We start from the raw sequence: 10,802 nt of genomic DNA, 5'->3' as shown, positions 1-10,802 counted from the left end.
GTCCCAGTGTAAAGGTGACCAGAATACCTGGGCCCCTTTGGCAAACTTCCTGAACTCAGGCAGCTTCAAGAACGACTGAATTTGAAAAGTAAAACTTCTTGTCTGAATGAACTATAAGAACCTCAAGAAGCTAATCCGCATGTCTCCGCTACTAAAATGTTTAATGAGCCCAATCACTCATCACTTAACGTAGTTTAATCTTCAAAGTGAGTCGTACAATCTAGGTTGTTTTAATACTTTCAACACTACTATATAACAAATAATTTGAGGTTTCTATTGTTACCATATACACCCAGATCTACGTTACTGTAGCTGTTTAAGATTTTCTAAAAACTTACAGTATAACATTACCATTCCATTAAATGACTGGTAGTAGTGACTTCCATTTATAACTGTCTCCACGGATTTTGGTCCAAACAACCCACATTCAATAAACGTATCAGCTACACCACTTCCTCTTATAAACTTGCCAGCACATTTGAGGGCAGTTTTAGCCGTATGAAAACTGCCCAGCATGAAGAAGTCGTCAAATAATTCGGGTCGATCTAAGTATATTTTGGTGACCAAATGGTAGACCCCTTCATCGCATACCACAGGAAGTACCTTCTGTTTCAGTTTGAACTGAGAGGCGATATTCTTAAAGTTCAATATGCAAGTATACACTGTTTCAATTTCTGTAATAGGATTTTGGATGAACGGTAAACACCCTATCTTCTTGCGAACCAGGAGTTTGTTTTGTTCAGATGTCAGAGAATTCATTCCTGACCATTCTCTTTCCGAGCTATTTGTTTCATAGTGGTAGCTACAACTTTTAAAATCTTCACACTTCACAGGCTAGCACATCTTCTACTAGTCACTAAATACCTTCTCCAACATACCTTCTGCCGGGATGTTTCTCTCTCGCTGGATCTCCTGTTCTAGACTCTAGTCCTCACCTTCTTATCTCTTTAGATAAGCTATAATAAAATATATTATATAACAATCAAACAAAAATATGAAAATCCCATAATCTCATAACACATATATTATAAAAGGTTTTGTACCCTTTAAGTTCCGGGAGCTCCAGGAGGAGGCGTGGAAAGGTGTTGTTCTTTTTCTGTATTTTAAACAAGACTTAGATTTAGTGTATTACTACTATTACTACCAAATAAAACGCTCTCGTAACGGTCGAAAACTTATAATTCCAAAACCGGACGAATACTCGGTTACATTTACAGAAGTGCCTTATCTCCCAAAACCCTTATCTCTTAACAAAAGGGCTCGTAAAAATTTGATAAATAAACAAAAGGCCGGAAGAACTGTAGATACGAATATGAAATAGAAACAAGATAAAACTAAAATAAAGACGTGGCAAAAAAAACGGTGAATTAAAATATTAAAAAAATCCTACACTGAGGATTACAAAACTACACCAAGAGTCCGCAAAAGTTTACGCGAAGTCAGTTCCTATCTTTCTTTCCTATTCTTGGCTCTCTTGTAGAACCTGTTTAGACTAGTCCTCTAGTCAGTGTATTTTCCGGACTCATCTTATTGTCTGAGAAAATTTGATGTCAGTGGTGCTGTCCCCTCAGGGCCATACAAATATATCAACATTCATCAGACGGACAAATCATAAGAAATAATTTTATTACATTAAATACATGTATTTAATAAAACGGTTAGGTTTATTATTTTATATTAACATTGAATATGAGTAATGAAGAAATTAGAATCAAAATAAACGTACAACCGTTTGTGTTGAACGTATCAACTAATTGTACAGGTTACTTAACAAAACAATGGCGAGAATTGTCGGATCGTCGAGCGAAGACAGTAAAGCATTTACTCGTTCATTGTCCCTGCTACCTGCATATAACTCTGGAATCGTCGGATATACAGGTCTATATCATTGTTCTGTGTATATCTCGGAGGCATCCTCATTAAGTTAACCGCCCTGTGCGCTGCATTTCTCAGTGGATCCTCTGGTGCCTCTAGGATTGGTTCTGGTACATGCTCGGGTATCTCTCCTCCTTGGTGTGCCATATTTAATCCTGATCTTTAAGCTAAAAGGTTTATTTTATAAATCAAACTTTGATGATTAGGGGTGATTTAGTTTTTTTCCTTATTAACAAATAACATTATATGTAATATGATTTGCTGTGGAAATGGTGCGCTAAATGGTTTCTAAACTTCCTTTGGGGTCATTTGGGTTGGACAGTTTTGGTGTAAGTCCGAGTATAACGAGGAATGTTGATAATAATTGTCAGCATTCTATAGCGAAACAAAAAAACCACGCGAAGGTACAGGTGTAATATACCTCTAGTACAAGACCCTTCATTACAGAAATGGTCGTCACAATACGAGTTTTAAGCTAATAAATTAAAATAAACTGATTAAATCCTTATAAAGTAAATGTAAATATTGGTATCGTTAACTGAATAGTGAATTCCAAAAACCAATCTACAGTAATATGTTTTACGCGAGATCACTTATCACAGGAGAGCTAAGATTAGATATTACAATAATAATACTTTATTTAATAAACGTATGCACAATTATTGGGATAATATTTATATATTCTTGCATTTTAATGCTTAATGTAGTTATCATCGATTTTAAAAGGTGAAATTAAACTGTTTAAAAATTATGAATAAGGTAGTAAACCTCTGTCGTGGATTTCATCTTGCTAAGCGAGTCAGCCATCAGAGCTCACATGTCCAGTAGATCTCGCAGTTTCTGCATCTTCTCGATGGAAATCCTGCAAAAAAACTTCTTCTCCACACCACCTTCACAAGTGTCTGTGCATCCGTCATGGATCCCACCGCTGTGGTCAACAAGGGCATATATGGGCTGTAATATCGGCCGACCCATGTTGCATCTTTCCCATAGTACAAAACAGCTTTCATCTGCTTGAGGTAATATACTCGTGCTTGTGATGATTGTGAGAAGATTTGTAGAAGCTTAGAGATTTTTTATAGTGTGGTTCCTATCTCCGAAATGTTGATATCCTTGAATCCGGCAGCCTAAAAAAGTGTATTGAACGAACAGTGCAGGTCATATAACTTCTGCACGAATAATCTATTTATTGTACTTTATATCATAACGTATGCAACAATATGTGATTTGCTACCAGTACCTGTATTGCTCGGGTCGAGTTCCAATCTATCTGGGCGTAGTATCCTTTCCATGAGTTGTCACTTAATTGGACGTGAATGAAACTGGACGTTACTGTAATCTGGTATTAAGTGACATCCTATAAATATAAAGATCATTATATATAAAAACAATACATCACAAAATTGTTCCCGTCATTATCCACAATCAGCTTCGTGACCTTCCCACCGCGAGAAACTACATTCTTCAAACAGTCGACCATGCCGACAGGCTCCATACTTTTAGCAGAGCCACTAAACGAGTTGTTGCACTCTCTACTCACCTTTGTGTTGCTTCAACCCGCTCCTGGCACATAAACTACACATTCTGGAGTAGCTTTTGAAGGCCACTATCTTATTGGAATGAATGGCCTGAACAAATGTTCGAATAAATACCCGTGTATAGTTATGATAAATAACAAATCCTGTCACATTTTAATTTTGCAAGATTTTGCGAGATAAACAAATGACTTACCAGATTGAGCATTGTTGTGGGCACGATTGTCACCTCTCACACAAATACCACCATCCGGTATGAGTGGTTCCTTCTCCAATACTTCTGTTGACAGAGTCCTCTGCAACCGTCACTGCCGCGGTCTATATCATCAGAAAGCTCCTTCTTTCCAACTCTGTTACAGTGTGGCGGGAGCCATGTTTCTATAATTGTAATTGAAACTGTACATCATTGATTTGAATTGCTTGAAGTCATGTAATGACTGCGTTAAGTCAAGCATACTTTATTATGTTATACTTTATTACATAATGAAATAACTTTGAATCCATATTAAACCAATTCCAAATAAATACCTAATTAATAACAATTATAAATACTTACCGATTGGATGGTAGTCTCCCTAGTCTGCTGCCACTGATCCGCAACTCCCCGCTCCAATCGGTTAATTCGGTGTCAGAACTAACATGACGATCCCAATTTTAAACACATTTCAGTTACTTCCTCATCACTCATGCTGAGGTAATTTATAAATGATAATTGTTCAGTCATTTTTAATGCGACAGTTTGGAATCATCGGCCGAAACCGGACCAGTAGGCAGGATGTATTGGGTGAACTCCTCTATGATATGGTGCTCAGTATGATATTGCTATAATTTTCACCTGGAGTATATCATTCTACTATTTATGCCTAATATCTGAATAAAAGTCGCTAGAAAATTCTTTTCCTTTGCACTGTCTGCTTATTGATGAGGTGCCCCCTGATTTGCAATGCCAGAAATCAAACTCTAATAAGAGACCCTCCACAACTGACATCAGAACAGAGATTTCCAGCTCGCTGAATAGCTCCAATAAATTTCCGATGGTAAATTTACCAAGATGTCAAAAAGTTCGTATTGTGCCGCATTCTGTGCAAGCTTTAGGCCTCAGCCAATGTTTCTATTTGAAAGTGAATTGAGCTTCTAAATCGCTCAACATGGCTCTGGTCCTTCCATGACAATTTCGTTGGTATATTCACATTCGATTCCTCACATAACAAGATATACAGTTTAAAGGACGATATTATAGCAGCAAGTTCTAATGTACATTATAGTGCAGGTTCTATACTTCGCATACCCTTTCTACACTTAGCGTTTTCTTTTTCTTATTGTCGTTGTGTAATTCAGATATAATTTTAAAATGTGTTACTGTCACTTGTCTTGGCTAATGGACCTTCATGCATTGACATGATGGAATTTGAATATATTGAATTACCTATATCTTTGGGGTTGAGTGCTTACTGATTTCCAAAAGTATTCGTCCTTTTCCTGTTAATGATAACATTTACCTGATTTTTTATCCTTTTCATCATGTTGTATTGAATTACACTCGCAATACTAAGATCAATGTATGCAGATTCTCCTTTACTAACAGGATGTCTATACAAGAGTAGGTTTACAAGTTCTATAAGATCATCAGCGGGAGATTGATTGCGGATATTTTCAATGTTAAAGGTACCAAAAACCTCATTCTCCATGGCAAGTGCCTCATTTGTAACCTCCTTAACTGTGTCATCCAAGGTTTTTTCACTGAAGTGGAGTTGGGCTAGACCGTCGAATAGTTTTCTGTTGAGAAAAATAAACCTTTTTTTCCATTAGCATTTGACACAACCGTTAAATGTTCGCTGCAGTGGGTTTTTAACAGTTTTAACATTGTGAACTCTGAGCGGGTAACAGTTGAGATTTTATATTTTCCAAGCCGATGCATAGTTGCTTAACTGAGCAAGAAAACATATTAACAGCATGTTCTGAACTAAAAATAATGCGATCACTCTCAATGATATAAATCTTCTGTGTACTGCAGTGTAGGGCAGTTATTGATAGTAAAGCAGCGGAATTATTCGAGTTTATAGACGGTGATTTTAGGCTCAAAACTGAGGCCGGAGAGGACCAGGCCCCAATTCTCACGGGGTTGATTCACTTGCTTTCTGTGAATTATCAGCTTTTGATGGAAGAAGCAACGCGATCCCCATCGATTTTCTCTTGCGCCTCTTAACAGGTGGGTGCATTTTTACTATCTTTATTTTTAAATTTAGGGTTGTTATCGAATGTTGCACGTTGCAACGTCTGTGATACACAGCTTCGTTTGCATTGAGGGTCCCAACGATGCTGTCTGATAGATCAAAGTCCCCGTCCCACCCCAGGAGGAAGAGATGCGGAGTTATCCCCAGGCCTTTTTTTAATGAGATAAGATTACCAGCAATTGTCTTTTAACCCTGGGATCTCTGGACAGGGCAAACAAGGTCGCCACAGTCCTCGTGAAAAAGTAAAAATTGAGGAGATTGGTTTGGATTATTATTGCCCCCCCCCCCTATAATGAGAAATACGTACGGTACCCGGCTTTAAAGTGCGTACGGTACAGCACTTTTTAAAGGTACGTACCGTACAGGCCCTACACTCTACAGGGTACAGCCTTTTTCGGAAAAAAAAATTAAACTTTTTTCGAAGTCAGTGGAGTACTTTCAATGTTCGTTTAGTATTGTGCTATGTATTCAAAACTAACATCTATCTACGTTAGATAATCATCCAATGTGTATGTAGATTTTAGTCATAGTTATTGCGTAATATGTCGAGAAGACATAATATGGTGTTCAGTATGATATTGCTATAATTTTCACCTGGAGTATATCATTCTTCTATTTATGCCTAATATCTGAATAAAAGTCGCTAGAAAATCAATTTGCTTTGCACTGTCTGCTTATTGATGAGGTGCCCTCTGATTTGCAATGCCAGAAATTAAACTCTTATAAGAGACCCTCCACAACTGATATCGGAACAGAGATTTCCAGCTCGCTGAATAGCTCCAATAAATTTCCGATGGTAAATGAGCGATAGTTCCCCGATTCGCTCATTCGCGAGGAGTTTGATTATATCGGCCAATTTCAATTTCAGGTCGATGTGCACTGATCCTAGTTCCTTGTGGATATTCGCACGGTCCTGCATCAGCATATTTAATGACACTGGCTAGGTAATATTCTTTGTTGAATTTGGATTTTAGGTCAACGATATAAATTCTAATTTCGCGAGAAGGTTGATACAGGACCCCCCCAAATATTCTCTAAAGCTACATTTAAACTTTTAATAATGACGTGGGTATGAATATTTTACTCACCATGGTTGGGTAGTGCGGAGGAATTCGTTCATTATAACCGTTTGTGAATATGAAAGTCCCTCTTGTTGGTGGTTTTGGCGATACTCGGGTTTCTTCGAAAATGAACTTGGAGTGATTGTTTTTTGAGTGTGGCGGTACTGTCCATGAATCGTAGAGAAACATGGGTCTAGTGCGAGGACAGGCTCAAACCCCTGTACCAGGCCAATTTCATATTCATAGAGTGTGTCTTAAGGGAAAAAACGCAACTACAGTAGTAGATTTTATAACCTACCAAGACGCGCGCGCGGGTTGACTCGTCGAAACATATATTTACGAGTATCACCCGTTAACAACAACATCCGCAATCTACTCTTTCAAATTTCTGAACCGAGATACAACACAAATGCATCTTTTTTATTTATTTATAAACCCCCTCCCCCCCCCCCCCCCCCCCCCCCCCCCCCCCTGTAAGTATAATTTATATATTTACACTTCCGAAACTCTCTTAGTCTGGCTGTCATAAACTCTTTATATTTAGTTTCAGAGTTTGGCTTAACAAGATATTAACTAGATATTCACTAACATTACATATTGCAACAACGGCACATAGTCCTTATCTGGATTAAGTAGGTAGCGATATAACTTAAAGGATCTCTGTTTAAGAGCCCAAAGCCCACGTACATACCTACACTGGAAAATGTGCGATTACGCGAAAAGATATTGATAACCTTTATTATCTTATAAAAACCATCTAAAGATCGTTTTAGCCGTCCATACAGTTTGTGTTACATTTTTATTGGTTGCCCATAACAGTTTTTCTCTGCCAATTTATATTGATACCGGCTCTTTACTTTATGAGACGCCCCTTGTCCAACGACCTTATTGAGAAGAGATAACTTAACATAAAAGATACTGTATTATCAAAACTTTAAAGTAAAAATAGGCTGACCGGCTACAAACAGTTTTCGGCGAGGTTATAATTATGAGTTATACAATATAACAGCAAACAGTATGACGATGTATAACAGGACAATAACGCCCCCCCCCACCCCCCCCCCCCCCGCACTATAACTCCCCTTGCAGTGCACAACCCACCAAAAAACGCCGGCACGAATGAAAGGTTTGGTGGAGAGAAATGCCGCGCACTGACCAATGCAAAACCACGTGACAATTATGCATAGCAAAGCCCACGTTTACGGCCAAAGAGGAGACTGAAGCTATGGACTGGGAACAGAACAGACCGTTATTGCCGACAATGATGATCCGGACGTAATGTGGGAGAGTAACTGTAAAGAGAAAATCTTTTTTTGTTTTTTAAAAAACGAGTCGGCGATTAGAGACAAATGGTTATGGCTGCAAGGTATTTTATGGTACAAAGTTTAAACTTGAAACTATCTATTTGATTTGAAAACTTCATCGAATAATCATTCAATAAGGGTATCTGAATAAACTCTATGGCAGACGAAGAATGTATAGGCTCGGGAAAATGCTCAGGCACTGGTAATATGGCCAGGCACAAGTAAGCAGAAATTGACTTTGCTATATGATTGGGGAAACATGTTAGCGCACGGCTCTGACTCTGGCCGTCATAAAACACCTGTTTGTGTAATTAAAAATAAACATAGACAAGAATGATATAGTACCAGATAAGTACAATTGCTTATTGAGAGTAGGTTGAAGTTAACTGGTTAACAAGTCCAGTCCCCCAGGTTACAAGACAATCGCACGTTGAGGTAGGGTGTGTGATTGGTTAACTGAGGTGTGTTCACTTTGGGGAACTAGCGACAGACACCTTCTTCACCGCTGTTTTATACCTAGACCCAGGCTCTCAGGACTCTGAATAATCTCTGGATGATATAACAACCCTCACTGGAACCTGTCTCGTTTATTGCTGCCAAGGTTTGACTTTACTTTGTCTAACCAATCAAATATAGAATGAAACTGATATTCTATAACAGATCAATTCTCAACTGAGTAAACCTCTGCGATTGGACGAATTACAAGCGATCCCAATAGAACATATTGTAAGATAGCAACCAGGACCTAAGTTTGCTGCCATTTAAATCGCGACGAAGAAGAAGATACTGGTAGCTCTTATCTATGAAGTAAGTGCTATCCATCCACCCTTTAATGATAAAGGATATGCTAATCTCAAAAGTACCGATTTAATTTAGTAGAGCCCACCAAATTGGTTGAACTTTTTATCACATAATTTAACAGATTGGTCAATCTAGAATTCTCGCAGACTTCCCGTATAACTTTGAAATGTAACTGAACCATTTTTTTGTCCAATTGGATAAAAGTGTAAATGATGACTATTTTAACAATTATCATGGTAATCTGGTATCTCATGGTAACCATGGTAACCCATAGTAACCATAGTAACCATAGTAACCATAGTAACCAAGTAACCATAGTAACCATAGTAACCATAGTAACCATAGTAACCATAGTAACCATGGTAACCCTAGTAATCATAGTAATCATAGTAACCATAGTAACCCTAGTAATCATAGTAATCATAGTAACCATAGTAACCATAGTAACCATAGTAACCACCCAGATGGTAACGCCCCTCACTTGATGCTGTTTGTAGAAGGTACAACATATAGCGGCACTAACATGGAGACACAATCAACATCTTCCAAATATCTCTCCACCTTGTCGGCAGGTTTTTTTACTAGACAGTTACACATTTTCACTATTACTAAGCCATCACATTCTGGAATAACCATAGTAACTCCATGTAACAGAGTCACTGTAACCTAGTAACCATAGTAACCATAGTAACCATAGTAACCAGAGTAAACCAAGTAACTCCAGTATCAGGGTCACTGTTTCGGACCTCAAAGTATGTTGGCTGCAGCAATCCTGTTTCTAGCCAGAAGAATAATGGGATACTCAGAAGCGGAAGCGTTGTCAAGCAAACAAACCACTTACCCGTATGTTTCAACTACTTTCGTCAATCATATCTCTCAAAGCGGTAGATAACTTGATTCGTGGCATTCATACATATATAATACATATATTGTTAAATAGAAGAACAGCTCTCTAGCTTCTTGTTTCCTAACTGATCGGCTACCTCCACATAGTGGATACTTACTGGAAGAGATCAAGATGCAGATACTTTGTGAGTCATGCTCTGTTCAATGCGAACAGGAAGCAGCTGAGCACAGCAGGACTCCAGACAAGGTTTACCACCGCTTACAGGGTTTTCAACCAACGCAAATCAATACATCTGTGAATATACCTTTTGCTGGTTTAAATAAGTGAAATGGAATTCTTTAATGTAACTTTTTTGTTAAATTTAAAACGTTTTGAGTGAGTCATTCATAAGAAAAACGAGAACAAAACTTTTAAATTTCCCTAATCTTCCCTCATGAACGGGTTTACGTAGTTTATATATTATTTTGTTTCCTGTATAACCTAATATACCTTTTCTACTTTATTTGAACGCGCATTAATTGGACCTGCAGGCCCTACGTTCATTTAATGTCAGTCAATAAAGGCCCGACAACAAGGTAGTTAAGGATTAAATACATTAAATCATAAATGAATGCCTCGGAGCGTTTCATTTTAATGTCCGGTCAAATAACGTCCGATAAGGTACCGTAAACATTGAAATATAACACAATAATTACCAAATACAACACCAAAATTAACCATTTTCTGCTCCAAGCCCATGTTTGAGACAGAATTTTGTGAGACATGGTCTGCTCAAACTCATCTCATTAGAAAAATGCTAAATACTTAACCATGTACCATGTAGTAACACTTTTTTCTCTATCATGGACAAATATTTCCAAATTAAGATCTAACTAGAATTAGTAATTAATGACACCAACCGACACATGACTGACCTGTAATCAAAGAGATGCAATTGAATGGAGAACTGAACGGAGTAACATTTGACCAATTTTTAATTTATATGTTTTTTTAAATACTTTATTGGATTTCAGAGATTAGTTTGTCATTTAAAATAATTCTTTTATCTATTTATTTTACTTTTCATATGATTTAAAATAAATCAAACAAAAATGAAGTTCTGGTGTTTTATATGTGACCGTTTTTATTTTGGTTTCCAAATTAAA

General features: G+C 37.5%; 1 protein-coding gene across 4 annotated transcripts in view; it reads left to right on the top strand.

Moving 5' to 3' along the window:
* The first annotated feature begins 237 nt into the window (after positions 1-237).
* The window catches only part of LOC134823209 (uncharacterized), a 51,635-nt gene continuing 41,070 nt past the window's right edge, over positions 238-10,802 (top strand). For 2 of the 4 annotated variants that reach the window (XM_063834600.1, XM_063834601.1), the window contains exon 1: positions 238-269. The gene's annotated coding sequence lies outside the window, so the exon portion shown is untranslated. Of the gene's footprint in view, positions 279-10,802 lie in introns of all 4 variants that reach the window. The other 2 variants (XM_063834602.1, XM_063834603.1) reach the window with 2 other exon arrangements.

This window comes from Bolinopsis microptera, chromosome 11, assembly GCF_026151205.1.
Source record: "Bolinopsis microptera isolate Bmic1 chromosome 11, MBARI_Bmic_1.0, whole genome shotgun sequence".
In the NCBI taxonomy this organism is placed as follows: Eukaryota; Metazoa; Ctenophora; class Tentaculata; order Lobata; family Bolinopsidae; genus Bolinopsis; species Bolinopsis microptera.
The sequence above is the reverse complement of the archived record's forward strand: the minus strand, read 5'-3'. Positions and strand labels throughout refer to the sequence as shown.